Source organism: Oncorhynchus keta, chromosome 21, assembly GCF_023373465.1.
Source record: "Oncorhynchus keta strain PuntledgeMale-10-30-2019 chromosome 21, Oket_V2, whole genome shotgun sequence".
Classification (NCBI taxonomy): Eukaryota; Metazoa; Chordata; class Actinopteri; order Salmoniformes; family Salmonidae; genus Oncorhynchus; species Oncorhynchus keta.
Window position 1 is genome coordinate 39181485 of NC_068441.1, and position 17049 is coordinate 39198533.

The following is a 17049-nucleotide window of genomic DNA, read 5'->3' on the forward strand; positions in this document are numbered from 1 at the left end:
TGACAATACAGGCAGAGATGAGGACCAAACTATCCATTCAAGTTAACCAAATTAAAAGGAAGCAACAGTAATGTGATGTGCCATGCAGAAAGAGACAATTAAATTCCTCATTTAATTCAATCAGAGAGTTTTCCCGACCTATGTCAGAGAGGGCTTAAGCCTGGTTGCTGTCAAACATTTTTAGGGCTGTGAAAAGGGCAGAACATTGTTCTAATATTCTCTCGTGTGTCACAACCGCTCACAACCTCTGCCATGCTGCCTTTTGTCGTTTTGTCTGCAAGTGAAACGGATGTCATTTGTCCAATGACAGCTAACGCTACAGACCTCAGTTAACTCAAGCAGATCCCTATCTGGACATCACAGCATCGTTGTGTTGAATACTGAGTTTGGTTGGTTCATTCTTCCTGGAAACAATGGCAAGGCCGTTACAATTTGACGTGCATTGGATGGATATTGAGATGTCTATCTTATGTAATTTCCGCAATGACCGGAGATTCTATTCCTTTTCTTTTGCAGAATTATATTTGGAAAAGGTGACATCCCACTGGGAAAAACTGGTTGAATCAACATTGTTTCCACGTAATTTCATAAACATAAAATCTATGTGATGATATTGAATCAATGTGGATAACTGATTGGATTTGCAAAAAGTCATCAACATAAGGGAATTTCATATTTTTTTCACTCAACTTTTAATCTAAATTCAATGACATGGTGACAGTGTTTGTTGATTTCACGTTGAATTCATGTTCGTTGAAAACCCATCCAATTGTAAATCAAGACTAGATGTCATTGAACTGACGTCTGTGCCCAGTGGGATGCTTGTGACATTGGATAATTACACTGAATTTGACAATAGCTATGAATGGATAATTATGATTGACATGAAGCCCTAAAACTTGAAAATAAAGAACCTTACAGGTTAAGCCATGTATTCATCTTTGAATTATTCCCTCATTGAGGAAGCACAAGGTTTTAAGGACCTGTTAAAACAATCAAAGTGACAGACAGTCCCATCGGCTTTGTTGACATCCATTCAGCAACATTTTCATTTCCATAGCAAGATACCTTTTCAAACTTTCATTGACAAACTTTTGTTGACAAATCATCATGACTGGCACTGGGAAACACATTGAGAAGGGTGGTCATGTTGTAAAGCTGCTCTAACTCCCTCACTGCTTCCTGTGCGGGAACCTTTATATTCCACATCTGTCTTCCCCTTTGCAGCTGTGTCGGGGTGTATTACATCTGTGGTGTGGCTTGTATAATAGCTTTGGTGAGGCTTGTATTATATATGTGGTGAGGCTTGTATTATATCTGTGGTGAGGATTGTATTATAGCTGTGATGAGGATTGTATTATAGATGTGGTGAGGCTTGTATTATATCTGTGGTGAGGCTTGTATTATATCTGTGGTGAGGATTGTATTATAGCTGTGATGAGGATTGTATTATAGATGTGGTGAGGCTTGTATTATAGCTGTGGTGAGGCTTGTATTATAGCTGTGGTGAGGCTTGTATTATATCTGTGGTGAGGCTTGTATTATATCTGTGGTGAGGCTTGTATTATAGCTGTGGTGAGGCTTGTATTATAGCTGTGATGAGGATTGTATTATAGATGTGGTGAGGCTTGTATTATAGCTGTGGTGAGGCTTGTATTATAGCTGTGGTGAGGCTTGTATTATATCTGTGGTGAGGCTTGTATTATATCTGTGGTGAGGCTTGTATTATAGCTGTGGTGAGGCTTGTATATTATAGCTGTGGTGTGGCTTGTATAATAGCTGTGGAGAAGTTTGTATTACATCTGTGGTTATGTTTGTATTATAGCTGTGGTGAAGCTTGAATTATAGCTGTGGTGAAGCTTGTATTACAGCTGTTGTGAAGCTTGTATTATAGCTGTGGCGAGGCTTGTATTATAGCTGTGGTGACTCTAAATTGCTATTACTTCTGGCTCTCCCAAAGCTCATTACAGAGGAAAGTTGTTTCAGCTTTGATCTTACCTTAAGGTAGTGCTCCCCTTTCCTCTCACTGTTTAGCCGCTGACCTCCTCAAAGATTGGTCGTTCGGTGTAAATGGAGGAGGATCACAGTATTACCGAAGTGGCTACGATAGACAATGCCAAAACAATACATGACCAGGTTAAACTGCAAACCCACCACACTACTGCAGTATAGACATGTATAGTATAGACATTACTAAGCTGGGGGTGTTGTGATGACGTATTGAGTGGTTAATGTGGTAACTGGAAGAAATCATACATGCAGACTTTAGTCAAACTATCATTTCTGATTTTATTGAACTGTGGAGACACCCGGACACCCGAATGTGGAGGCTGTGACTAACTACTAGACAAATGTAGGATTGTTCCTGACTAGACTAGGCTGGGCTGCTGACCCTGCCCATTTCTAATTAAATATGATTATTTTCTGTGTGAGGGAGATGCAGTGACCATGATAAAAAAAGATGCTCCTGAAACCCAGCTCCATTATTACACTGGGGACACTTTTACCTTCTGATCATTTATTATATTTTATATCCCCTTCATCTCCTCCATTAGGGATATTTAATTATCCTTGTGTCCTCATCGCACAACCCGCACAGATTTCCGCTGCCGAGGATAAACCTCTCTCTAGGTGTGTATGTGTTTGTGTGTGTGTGTGTGGTGTGTGGCTCAGGGAGGCTAGATGCACTGAACCAGCACTACAGACAACTAAGCTTCCTAAAGCAGAACCCACCTCCTTGCTTGCAGCAATCAATAGGCCTGTGAAAAACATCTGATCGATAAAATGAAGGTTAAAAATGTTACAGGAAATGAGTTTGTAATTAGCATGACTCGTCAATCGATGTAAACTCACAGGACTAAGGGATTTTTGCAAACACAGAAGCTGTTTTTTCAGAGTATCTGGGTCAGGCTTCCAAATACAGCTCTGTTGATCCTCTTATGAAATATTCGAAAGAGGAAAAACCGTGTGTCTCAATGTGACACGGTAGGAACCCACAAAACCATTGGGAGAAAGAATGTCAAATGGAAGCAGTTCTGGCTTTGAGGTCAACACTGTATAGATACTGTGTTTTATTACAGATATATTAGACTGTATGGAGAATGGCTTTTAGGTGCATCATATCCTCATGAACAACGGATTAAAACTCACAGTCTGGGTCAGTCAAGTTTCCCAGGCAGTCCCCCTCTGGTAATCTGCCTGACAGGGTTTAAAATCCCTCATTATGCCGAATGATTGACAGTGCAAGGTCATATTTAAAAGATTTGGGCGTTATTTGTGGTTACTCGTTTTTTTGTTATTATTTCTCTGGGACTCCTCAATATTGGATCTTGATGTTTTTCAGGAAAAGGCCATCCCAATTATTTCACAGGCTCATTCTTGTAAAAGCTTTTTTTTTATTCTAAATTTTTTGTATTCTGAAATGTTTCTACAAAGCAATCCAATATTCCTTTTGCCCTGAATGTATTTGGTTAATTTCAGTGCAATGAGTTTGGCAGTTTTTTGAGCTACGGTATTTCAGGTCAAAGCAATTGAATTCCCAGCAGGCCATAGTCCCAGTGGGCTTCAGACCAAATACAGTGCGTGACATAGCCTTTTTAATCTAGACTCTTCATACTGTAGAAGTAATTTAAAAGACACTTTCTCCTCACTGCCAAATACATGATAGATTATAGAACACACCACGTTAAATGCCTGCAAGACTTCAGCTCTTCAGTATATAAGCACTATGTCCAGCCACACTCTGTTGCTGGAAATAAAGCTGTTTGAAATGATTGCAAGTCTTGGAAGATGTGACATTTTTTGTTGTTGACATCTCTTAGCGGTAACAGGAAGTCACTCCATTATGTATGATGATGTCATAAAACGTTTTGGTGTGAGTGTGTGTTTCCCTACAGGAGTTCCTGCAGACATATGCCTTCCTGGTGTTCATGGTGGTGTGTGTGCTGGGTGCTGTGTACCTTTACCTCATTCTGCCCAAAAGCAAGACCTTTTTGGACATTAGCCAGAGCTTTCCAAAATCAACAAGGCCCAGTTTCCTGACCAGGAAATGGAGGACATACTTGCCATCAAGCCTGGGTCAATAAAACTGGAAGTAAATGGAAAAGTAATTGACGTTGAGATGGAGAGTTAGTTTTGAATCAAAGAAAAGCGCTAGGCATAAGTTTAATATTGTATTTTGTGTCACTGAAATGGAATGTAATTTTTAAGATGTGTTTTCTTGCTGGCTTAGTGTCATAGCTACAGTATTTTGAATTAATGTATTCTTCAATACACTTTTAAAGTTGTCTTTCGTATTGTATATTTCCAATAGACCTTTTAATCCTGTAAACGTCCTCAAGCATAACCCAAATACTCTAGGTTAAGAGGTTTTAATACTCAAAGGAAGTGCATTTCTACGTGAAAAAAGTACTAGACCAGATTGTATAACAGGGTCGACAATACCCAGGAAAGAGCTGTGTAAATACAAACAAATTTAGGGTTAAAAACATAAAACTAAACATGCAAGACTATGACCCATTTTTTGTAGAATGCAGATTTGTTCTTGTCCTTGTCTAAAGACATTTTTAGAGCCACAGGAGGGGAGAAACCAGAGTGGGGCAGACCTGGATCAAAGGACCGACTTATTCGGGAGGATTTAAGGGCTTGTACTGGAACAGATATCTTTGTTATATCCCTTACAGGGAGAGAAGAAAGGGAGTTGAGGGCTCAGAAAACTGACAGGTACACGGGAGGTTTTTTGGCCCTTATCCAAATTTAAAGCAGCTCAACTCCCCACCAGATGGCCACTATATACAGTACCTTCAGAAAGTATTCACACCCCTTGACTTTTTCCACAATTTGTTGTGTTACAAAGTGGGATTAAAATGGATTTAATTGTCATTTTTTTGTCAATGTTCTCGGTCAATGTGGAAGAAAAATGTATATAATTAATTAAAACTAATAAACAGTATCTACCACCAGAAAAAGTAGACTCTACTTTTATTCTACCACCAGAGTAAATGCATGTTAGAATCCCCTTTTGGCAGTGATTACAGATGTGAGTCTCTAAGAGCATTGCACACATGGATTGTGCAATATTTGCACATTATATTTTTATCGTAAATCAAACTTTCTTTGTCACATACGCCAAATACATGTCTAGACCTTACCGTGAAATGCTTACTTACAAGCCCTTAACTAACTGTGCAGTTCAAGAAGAGTTATATTTACCAAATAAACTAAAGTAAAAAATAATAAAAAGTAACAGAATAAAATAACAATAATGGGGCTATATACAGGGGGTGCTGGTACTGAGTCAGGTTAGTTGAGGTAATTTTTACATGTAGATAGGGGTGAAGTGACTATGCATAGATGATAAACAGCGAGTAGCAGCAGTATACAATTAAACTCTGTTTTAATATCACCATTGACTTCATGGTGAAATCCCTGAGTGGTTTCCTTCCTCTCTGGCTACTGAGTTAGGAAAGGTGCCAGAGACCCATTTTTTAAATTTCTTTCATTATTCACTCATCCCTCTTTCTCCTGGAGGATTTCAACAGTAAACATCACATGAGAAAGATTTCTTTTTGTGATGACCATAATCTTCCTGACTCAACTTTTTACTCCGGACGCTTTATCTGGACGTGGTCCGTCAGGACCTCCACCAGCCGAAGCTAAGTAGTAACATTAACCTCTCTTGGGTGGGGGGCAGTATTTTCACCTCCGGATGAAAAGCGTGCCCAAAGTAAACTGCCTGTTACTCAGGCGCAGAAGCTAGGATATGCATATAATTGGATAGAAAACACTCTAAAGGTTCTAAAACTGTTCAAATGATGTCTGTGAGTATAACAGAACTGATATGGCAGGTGAAACCCTGAGGACGAACCATCCAGGGGAAGAAAAAAATTGAGGTCATAGGATTTTTCAATTGTTTTCTATGGGATACCCTTATTATTAGGAACCTAGTTGCAGTTCCTTTGGCTTCCACAAGATGTCAATAGTCTTTAGAAATTGTTGGATGTTTTTCTTTTGAGAAATGAAGAAATAGTTCTATTCATTGTAAGTGTCACTCCAGGTGGACTGTTTTGGTGCATGTGAACTGGAGCGCGCTTCATGTTGTTTTTATCCGGTATTAGAAACAGTTTATTCCGTCTTAAATTTTTGTGATTATTTGCGTTTTAGGGTACCTGAGGTTGAATTAGGAACGTTGTTTGAAATGTTTGGACCATATTTACAGGTAACTTGTTAGATACGTTGTAGGCATGTTGGGCGAGTTGAAACCTGTGTATTTCTGAATCAAACGTGCCAAATAAATTGACATTTTTGGGACATAAAGAAGGACATTATTGAACAAAAGGACCATTTGTGATGTTTCTGGGACATTTTGGAGTGCCAACAGAAGAAGATCTTCAAAGGTAAAGCATTCATTATATCGCTATTTCTGACTTTTATGGCACACCTGCCTGGTTAAAATATGATTTACTGTACATGTGTTTGTATGCGGGGAGCTTTCCTCAGATAATCGCATGGTTTGCTTTCACCATAAAGCCTTTATTAAATATGACGCAGTGACTGGATTAACAAGAAGTTAAGCTTTATTTTGATGTATTACACTTGTGATTTTATGAAAGTTAAATATTTATAATATTGTCGTTTTAATTTCAGGCGATACCGTCTCACCTGGCCAAACCTTAGGTACCCTAATATGTAAATAAACAATAACATTTAAGACAGAGAATCGTTATTGTCTTAACCGGAGAAAAATACGAACGCCCTCTCTTCCATGAGCTTTGAAACACTACAGCCAAAATGGGAGCAACCTAGAAAAACTACCAATTGGTTGGAGCGAGCGGTCGCATTCGCACTTCGCTCTGCAGGTTGTATAACTTTTTCATTACATTTCATTATATTACAACGGTTTGATTTGTCTAATCTTAGCAATTCTTCTTAGCTAGCTACATAGCCGTCCTTGTATCAGAGATAATTACATAATTATCGTATTTCGTCGCCCTAACGTAGCCTTCACTGCTATTCGCCCAGGAGCTAGCTAACGCTAGTTAACGCCCACAGATTAGAATCACTGTAGTGCTATTCACTCAACTGAACGACTTGTTTAGTTTAGTGTTAGCTAGCTACACAGCTGTCTTTGTTTCCAAGATAATTGTGTAGTTTAGAGTGTGTAGTCTTGGAGTGATTATCTTAATTCACTGAGGTTCGCTAGCCAGCTATTTGTCGTCCTTAACGTAGGAGACTCTGCTAGCTAGCCAACAGCTAACAGCTAACAGCTAGCCAACGTCACCACACACACGTTACTGAATCGAATTCAACAACCCGGTCAGGTAGTATCACATTTTCATTTCATTTCATTACAGTACAACGGTTTGATTTGTTTGATCGTAGCTAGCTACATAGCTAGTTACATAGCCGTCTTTGTTTCAAAGATAATTGTGTAGTCTAGAGCGATTTCCTAGGTTAGCTAGCCAGCTATCGTCGTTCTTTTAACGCAACGTAACGTAAACAACACTGCTAGCTAGCCAGCTAGCCCCGAATAGTAGCACTGTAGAATTATTACACTCAACGGAACGACTTGATTAGTGTAGTGTCAACAACGCAGCTACTGCCAGCTAGCCTACTTTAGCAGTACTGTATCATTTTAATCATTTTAGTCAATAAGATTCTTGCTATGTAAGCTTAACTTTCTGAACATTCGAGACGTGTAGTCCACTTGTCATTCAATTTCCTTGCATTAGCGTAGCCTTTTCTGTAGCCTGTCAACTATGTGTCTGTCTATCCCTGTTCTCTCCTCTCTGCACAGACCATACAAACGCTCCACACCGCGTGGCCGCGACCACCCTAACCTGGTGGTCCCAGCGCGTACGACCCACGTGGAGTTCCAGGTCTCTGGTAGCCTCTGGAACTGCCAATCTGCGGCCAACAAGGCAGAGTTCATCTCAGCCTATGCCTCCCTCCAGTCCCTTGACTTCTTGGCACTGACGGAAACATGGATCACCACAGATAACACTGCTACTCCTACTGCTCTCTCCTCGTCCGCCCACGTGTTCTCGCACACCCCGAGAGCTTCTGGTCAGCGGGGTGGTGGCACCGGGATCCTCATCTCTCCCAAGTGGTCTTTCTCTCTTTCTCCCCTTACCCATCTGTCTATTGCCTCCTTTGAATTCCATGCTGTCACAGTTACCAGCCCTTTCAAGCTTAACATCCTTATCATTTATCGCCCTCCAGGTTCCCTCGGAGAGTTCATCAATGAGCTTGATGCCTTGATAAGCTCCTTTCCTGAGGACGGCTCACCTCTCACAGTTCTGGGCGACTTTAACCTCCCCACGTCTACCTTTGACTCATTCCTCTCTGCCTCCTTCTTTCCACTCCTCTCCTCTTTTGACCTCACCCTCTCACCTCCCCCTACTCACAAGGCAGGCAATACGCTTGACCTCATCTTTACTAGATGCTGTTCTTCCACTAACCTCATTGCAACTCCCCTCCAAGTCTCCGACCACTACCTTGTATCCTTTTCCCTCTCGCTCTCATCCAACACTTCCCACACTGCCCCTACTCGGATGGTATCGCGCCGTCCCAATCTTCGCTCTCTCTCCCCCGCTACTCTCTCCTCTTCCATCCTATCTTCTCTTCCCTCTGCTCAAACTTTCTCCAACCTATCTCCTGATTCTGCCTCCTCAACCCTCCTCTCCTCCCTTACTGCATCCTTTGACTCCCTATGTCCCCTATCCTCCAGGCCGGCTCGGTCCTCCCTCCCGCTCCGTGGCTCGACGACTCATTGCGAGCTCACAGAACAGGGCTCCGGGCAGCCGAGCGGAAATGGAGGAAAACTCGCCTCCCTGCGGACCTGGCATCCTTTCACTCCCTCCTCTCTACATTTTCCTCCTCTGTCTCTGCTGCTAAAGCCACTTTCTACCATTCTAAATTCCAAGCATCTGCCTCTAACCCTAGGAAGCTCTTTGCCACCTTCTCCTCCCTCCTGAATCCTCCCCCCTCCTCCCTCTCTGCAGATGACTTCGTCAACCATTTTGAAAAGAAGGTCGACGACATCCGATCCTCGTTTGCTAAGTCAAACGACACCGCTGGTTCTGCTCACACTGCCCTACCCTATGCTCTGACCTCTTTCTCCCTCTCTCTCCAGATGAAATCTCGCGTCTTGTGACGGCCGGCCGCCCAACAACCTGCCCGCTTGACCCTATCCCCTCCTCTCTTCTCCAGACCATTTCCGGAGACCTTCTCCCTTACCTCACCTCGCTCATCAACTCATCCCTGACCGCTGGCTACGTCCCTCCCGTCTTCAAGAGAGCGAGAGTTGCACCCCTTCTGAAAAAACCTACACTCGATCCCTCCGATGTCAACAACTACAGACCAGTATCCCTTCTCTCTTTCTCTCCAAAACTCTTGAGCGTGCCGTCCTTGGCCAGCTCTACCGCTATCTCTCTCAGAATGACCTTCTTGATCCAAATCAGTCAGGTTTCAAGACTAGTCATTCAACTGAGACTGCTCTTCTCTGTATCACGGAGCGCTCCGCACTGCTAAAGCTAACTCTCTCTCCTCTGCTCTCATCCTTCTAGACCTATCGGCTGCCTTCGATACTGTGAACCATCAGATCCTCCTCTCCACCCTCTCCGAGTTGGGCATCTCCGGCGCGTCCCACGCTTGGATTGCGTCCTACCTGACAGGTCGCTCCTACCAGGTGGCGTGGCGAGAATCTGTCTCCTCACCACGCGCTCTCACCACTGGTGTCCCCCAGGGCTCTGTTCTAGGCCCTCTCTTATTCTCGCTATACACCAAGTCACTTGGCTCTGTCATAACCTCACATGGTCTCTCCTATCATTGCTATGCAGACGACACACAATTAATCTTCTCCTTTCCCCCTTCTGATGACCAGGTGGCGAATCGCATCTCTGCATGTCTGGCAGACATATCAGTGTGGATGACGGATCACCACCTCAAGCTGAACCTCAGCAAGACAGAGCTCCTCTTCCTCCCGGGGAAGGACTGCCCGTTCCATGATCTCGCCATCACGGTTGACAACTCCATTGTGTCCTCCTCCCAGAGCGCTAAGAACCTTGGCGTGATCCTGGACAACACCCTGTCGTTCTCAACTAACATCAAGGCGGTGTCCCGTTCCTGTAGGTTCATGCTCTACAACATCCGCAGAGTACGACCCTGCCTCACACAGGAAGCGGCGCAGGTCCTAATCCAGGCACTTGTCATCTCCCGTCTTGATTACTGCAACTCGCTGTTGGCTGGGCTCCCTGCCTGTGCCATTAAACCCTACAACTCATCCAGAACGCCGCAGCCCGTCTGGTGTTCAACCTTCCCAAGTTCTCTCCGTCACCCCGCTCCTCCGCTCTCTCCACTGGCTTCCAGTTGAAGCTTGCATCCGCTACAAGACCATGGTGCTTGCCTGCGGAGCTGTGAGGGGAACGGCACCTCAGTACCTCAGGCTCTGATCAGGCCCTACACCCAAACAAGGGCACTGCGTTCATCCACCTCTGGCCTGCTCGCCTCCCTACCACTGAGGAAGTACAGTTCCCGCTCAGCCCAGTCAAAACTGTTCGCTGCTCTGGCCCCCAATGGTGGAACAAACTCCCTCACGACGCCAGGACAGCGGAGTCAATCACCACCTTCCGGAGACACCTGAAACCCCACCTCTTCAAGGAATACCTAGGATAGGGTAAGTAAGGGTAAGTAATCCTTCTCACCCCCCTTCTCCCCCCTAAAAAGATTTAGATGCAAGTGGCTGTTCCACTGGATGTCATAAGGTGTATGCACCAATGTGTAAGTCGCTCTGGATAAGAGCGTCTGCTAAATGACTTAAATGTAAATGTAAATGTAATTTCTGGCAATTTTTTTCAAAAACCAGCCTGAAACTCTTTCTAAAGACTGTTGACATCTAGTGGAAGCCCTAGGAACTTAAATCTGGGAGGACTTGGACTTGGTAAGAAAAGTGATAGCCATTAGTGGTAGGCAGATTTTTTTTTTTTGGGGGGGGGGTTGCCTGCCATATCAGTTCTGTTATATTCACAGACATAGATGAACCACATAGATGACCTAGGGTTGTCCGGTTGGAATGCCATTCGTTTTGTACGTTTATAACATCCTGAAGCTTGATTCTGCACTTAGTTTGACCAGTTTCGTCGACCTGTAATTTATGTAATGTATGTAATTTGGAAGTTTTGATGCGCAATTATTCTGGACCAGAAGTAATTTTTTGGGCATTTGAGCTGAAAGTGGTAGCATATGCTACTACATGGACACTAGAATTGAACATTATGAAACAAAACGATGTACATTTACATTTACATTTAAGTCATTTAGCAGACGCTCTTATCCAGAGCGACTTACAAATTGGTGCATACACCTTATGACAACCAGTGGAACAGCCACTTGCATCTAAATCTTGTTGGGGGAGAAGGGGGGTGAGAAGGATTACTTACCCTTACTTACCCTTCCTAGGTATTCCTTGAAGAGGTGGGGTTTCAGGTGTCTCCGGAAGGTCGTGATTGACTCCGCTGTCCTGGCGTCGTGAGGGAGTTTGTTCCACCATTGGGGGCCAGAGCAGCGAACAGTTTTGACTGGGCTGAGCGGGAACTGTACTTCCTCAGTGGTAGGGAGGCGAGCAGGCCAGAGGTGGATGAACGCAGTGCCCTTGTTTGGGTGTAGGGCCTGATCAGAGCCTGGAGGTACTGAGGTGCCGTTCCCCTCACAGCTCCGTGGCGAGCACCATGGTCTTGTAGCGGATGCGAGCTTCAACTGGAAGCCAGTGGAGAGAGCGGAGGAGCGGGGTGACGTGAGAGAACTTGGGAAGGTTGAACACCAGACGGGCTGCGGCGTTCTGGATGAGTTGTAGGGGTTTAATGGCACAGGCAGGGAGCCCAGCCAACAGCGAGTTGCAGTAATCAAGACGGGAGATGACAAGTGCCTGGATTAGGACCTGCGCCGCTTCCTGTGTGAGGCAGGGTCGTACTCTGCGGATGTTGTAGAGCATGAACCTACAGGAACGGGACACCGCCTTGATGTTAGTTGAGAACGTCAGGGTGTTGTCCAGGATCACGCCAAGGTTCTTAGCGCTCTGGGAGGAGGACACAATGGAGTTGTCAACCGTGATGGCGAGATCATGGAACGGGCAGTCCTTCCCCGGGAGGAAGAGGAGCTCCGTCTTGCTGAGGTTCAGCTTGAGGTGGTGATCCGTCATCCACACTGATATGTCTGCCAGACATGCAGAGATGCGATTCGCCACCTGGTCATCAGAAGGGGGAAAGGAGAAGATTAATTGTGTGTCGTCTGCATAGCAATGATAGGAGAGACCATGTGAGGTTATGACAGAGCCAAGTGACTTGGTGTATAGCGAGAATAAGAGAGGGCCTAGAACAGAGCCCTGGGGGACACCAGTGGTGAGAGCGCGTGGTGAGGAGACAGATTCTCGCCACGCCACCTGGTAGGAGCGACCTGTCAGGTAGGACGCAATCCAAGCGTGGGCCGCGCCGGAGATGCCCAACTCGGAGAGGGTGGAGAGGAGGATCTGATGGTTCACAGTATCGAAGGCAGCCGATAGGTCTAGAAGGATGAGAGCAGAGGAGAGAGAGTTAGCTTTAGCAGTGCGGAGCGCCTCCGTGATACAGAGAAGAGCAGTCTCAGTTGAATGACTAGTCTTGAAACCTGACTGATGTATTGGGTAAGTATGACTCCTTCCACTACATTCTGATCGAAGACCATCAAAGGTAAGGTAAAATATTTATGTTGTAATTTTGTATTTCTGTTGACTCCAACATAGCAGAGAAATATTGTTACGTCTGAGCGCCGTCTCAGATTATTGCATAGTAAACTAATTCTGTAACGTTAAAAAAAATGTGACACAGCGGTTGCATTAAGAACAAGTGTATCTTTCTAACTATATGTAGAACATGTATCTTTAGTCAAAGTTTATGATGAGTATTTCTGTTATCTGGCGTTATCTGGCGTAGCTTTCTATAATTTCTCCGGACATTTTGGAGAATTTTCTGAACATGGCGTCAATGTAAACCGAGATTTATGGATATAAAATGCATATTATCGAACAAAACATAAATGTACTGTGTAACATGTCATATTACTGTCATCTGATGAAGATTTTCAAAAGGTTAGTGAATGATTTTTCTTTTAATCCTGCTTTTGTCATTTTATCTTTTGTTGGACAAAATGGCTACGTTTTTTCTTTGTTTTGGTGGTGGTCTAACATATATATATATGCTGTGTTTTCGCCGTAAAACATTTTAAAAATCTGACACGCTGGGTAGATGAACAAGGTGTTTATCTTTCATTTGAGGTATTGGACTTGTTAATGTGTGGAGGTTGAATATTTCTACAAATATTTTTGCATTCCCTGTACCACCGTTTGAGTTGAACAGGGGGGTGTAGTTCCCGCTTGGGAACCTATAGGCACAACAGGTTTTAACAGTTTCAGAAACTTTTGAGTGTTTTCTATCCTAATCTAATTATATGCATATGCTAACTTCTGGGCCTGAGTAACAGGCAGTTTACTTTGGGCACGCTTTTCATCCGGACGTCAAAATACTACCCCCTACCCAAGAGAGTTTAAGTATGCTCTCTCTCTAATTCTATCTTTCTCTCTTCCTTTCTCTCTCAGAGGACCTTAGCCCTAGGACCATGCCTCACTACCTGGCATGATGACTACTTGCTGTCCCCAGTCTACCTGGCCGTGCTGCTGCACCAGTTTCAACTGTTCTGCCTGCGGCTATGGAACCCTGGCCTGTTCACCGGACGTGCTACCTATCCCAGACCTGCTGTTTTCAGCTCTCTAGAGACAGCAGGAGCGGTAGAGATACTCTCAATTATCGACTATGAAAAGCCAACTGACATTTACTCCTGAGATGCTGACCTGTTGCACCCTTGTGTCACAATATAATAATAATAATAATAATAAGATATGCCATTTAGCAGACGCTTTTATCCAAAGCGACTTACAGTCATGTGTGCATACATTCTACGTACGGGTGGTCCCGGGAATCGAACCCACTACCCTGGCGTTACAAGCGCCATGCTCTACCAACTGTGCTACCTTTATTTTGTTTGATTTGTATTTATTTAGTATGGTCAGGGCGTGAGTTGGGTGGGCAGTCTATGGTTGTTTTTCTATGATTGGGGGATTTGTATGTTTCAGCCTAGTATGGTTCTCAATCAGAGGCAGGTGTCATTAGTTGTCTCTGATTGAGAATCATACTTAGGTAGCCTGGGTTGCACTGTTTGTTGGTGGGTGATTGTCTATGTTGATTGCTTGTGTCATCACAGTTCTCATTTAGCTTCACGGTCGTTATTTGTTTATTGTTTTTGTATTCAGTGTTCAGTACTTTCTTTAATTAAATATCAAGATGAACACAAACCACGCCGCATTTTGGTCCGCCTTTCCTTCAACAGAAGAATCCCGTGACAGAATCACCCACCACAACAGGACCAAGCGACGTGGTAAGGGGCAACAGCAACAGCGATGTCAGGATTTCGGGACATGGGAGAAGAATCTGGACTACACAACTTGGGAGGAGGTTGGTGGGCGGCCGACCCAGGGAGAGTGCCGGAGCCCGCCTGGGATTCGATGGAGCAGTGCGAGGAAGGTTACAGGAGAATGAGGTTGGCGAAGCGAACACGGCTGGCAAGGAAGCCCGAGAGGCAGCCCCAAAAATGTATTGGGGGGTGGCACACAGGAAGTATTGCGAAGACAGGTAGGAGACCTGAGCCAACTTCCTGTGCTTACCGGAGGGCGAGAGAGACCGGGCAGGCACCGTGTTATGCTGTGGAGCGCACGGTGTCCCCAGTGCGGGTGCATATCCCGGTGCGGTACATACCAGCTCCGTGTATCGGCCGGGCTAGAGTGGGCATCGAGCCAAGTGCCATGAAGCTGGCTCTACGCATCTGGTCTCCAGTGCGTCTCCTTGGGCCGGCTTACATGGCACCAGCCTTGGTGTCCCCGGTTCGCCTGCATAGCCCAGTACGGGCTATTCCACCTTGCCGCACTGGCAGGGCGACTGGGAGCATTCAACCAGGTAAGGTTGGGCAGGCTCGTGGCTCAAGAGCTCCAGTGCGCCTGCACGGTCCGGTCTATCCGGTACCACCTCCACGCATCAGCCCTCCGGTGGCAGCTCCCCGCACTCGCCCTGAGGTGCGTTTCCTCGGCCCAGTACCACCAGTGCCGGCACCACGCATCAGGCCTATAGTGTGTCCCACCTGTCCAGCGCTGCTAGAGCCTTCCTCCTCTCCAGCGCAGCCGGAGTCTCCAGCCTGTACAGCGCTGCCAGAGCTCCCGCCCCTCAGCCCAGAGGAGCCAGAGCCCCTCAGTCCAGAGGCGCCAGAGCCCCACATTCCAGAGGCGCCAGAGCTCCTCAGTCCTGCACTGCCAGAGCCTTCCTCTCCAGCGTCTCCGGAGCTACCCGTCTGCCCAGCGCCATCAGAGTCGCCAGTCTGCCCAGCGCCATCAGAGTCGCCAGTCTGCCCGGCGCCGCCTGAGCCACCCGTCTGCCCGGCACCGCCTGAGCCACCCGTCTGCCCAGCGCCGCCAGTCTGCAAGGAGCCGCCAGCGCCGCCAGTCTGCAAGGAGCCGCCAGTCTGCAAGGAGCCGCCAGTCAGCCAGGTTCTGCCAGAGCCGCCAGTCAGCCAGGATCTGCCAGAGTCTTCAGCCAGTACCGAGCCACCCCTCTGTCCCGAGCTGCCCCTCTGTCCCGAGCTGCCCCTCTGTCCCGAGCTGCCCCTCTGCCCCGAGCTGCCCCTCAGTCCAGTGGGTTCGTTTAGAAGGGTCGCCGTGGTTAGGAGGCCACGGAAGCGGACAATGGGGCGGACTAAGACTATGGTGAAGTGGGGGCCATGTCCAGCACCAGAGCCGCCACCGCGGACAGATGCCCACCCAGACCCTCCCCAACAGGGTCAGGTTTTCCGCAACTTGGGGGGGTGATCTGAGTGGGCATTCTATGTTGGATGTCTTGTTTGTCTGTTTCTGTGTTTGGGCCTGATATGTTTCTCAATCAGAGGCAGGTGTTAGTCATTGTCTCTGATTGAGAGCCATATTTAGGTAGCCTGTTTCGTGTTGGGTTTTGTGGGTGATTGTTCCAGTCTTTGTGTTTGTTACACCAGATACGGCTGTTTTCGGTTTTTCACATTTCTTGTTTTGTATATTGTTCATTTATCATCTTCATTAAGGATGTATCACAATATCCACGATGCGTTTTGGTCTGCCTCTCCTTCCCAGGAAGAATCCCGTGACACCTTGACAACTTCTGTGATTATTATTATTTTACCATGCTGGTCATTTATGAACATTTGAACATCTTGGCCCTGTTCTGTTATAATCTCCACCCGGCACATCCAGAAGAGGACTGGCCACCCCACATAGCCTGTTTCCTCTCTAGGTTTCTTCCTAGGTTTTGGCCTTTCTAGGGAGTTTTTCCTAGCCACCGTGCTTCTACGCCTGCATTGCTTGCTGTTTGGGGTTTTAGGCTAGGTTTCTGTACAGCACTTTGAGATATTAGCTGATGTAAGAAGGGCTATATAAATACATTTTATTTGATTCTGTGTCTTTGTAGTGAGTCGGTGTATTGATACACCATCGAAAGTTTAGTTAGTCACTGCACCATGCTCGAAGGGATTTGCAATGTCTTCTTTTTTTATCCATCTACCAATGAGTGCCTATCTTTGTGAACCATTGGAAAACCTCCCTTGTCTTTGTGGTTGAATCTGTGCTTCAAATTCACTGCTTGACTCAGGGACTGTAAAGATAATTGTATGTGTGTGGTACAGAGATGGGGTAGTCATTTAAAAATCATGTTAAACACTATTATTACACACAGAGTGAGTCCATGCAACTTATTATGTGACTTGTTCAGCACATTTTTACTCCTGAACGTATTTAGGCTTGCCATAACAAATTAGATGAATAGTTATTGACTCAATACATTTCAGCTATTTCATTTTTAATTCATTTGTAAACTTTAAAAAAAACTAAAACATAATTCCACTTTAATTCATTTTAAATTCAGGCTGTAACACAACAAAATGTGGAAAAAG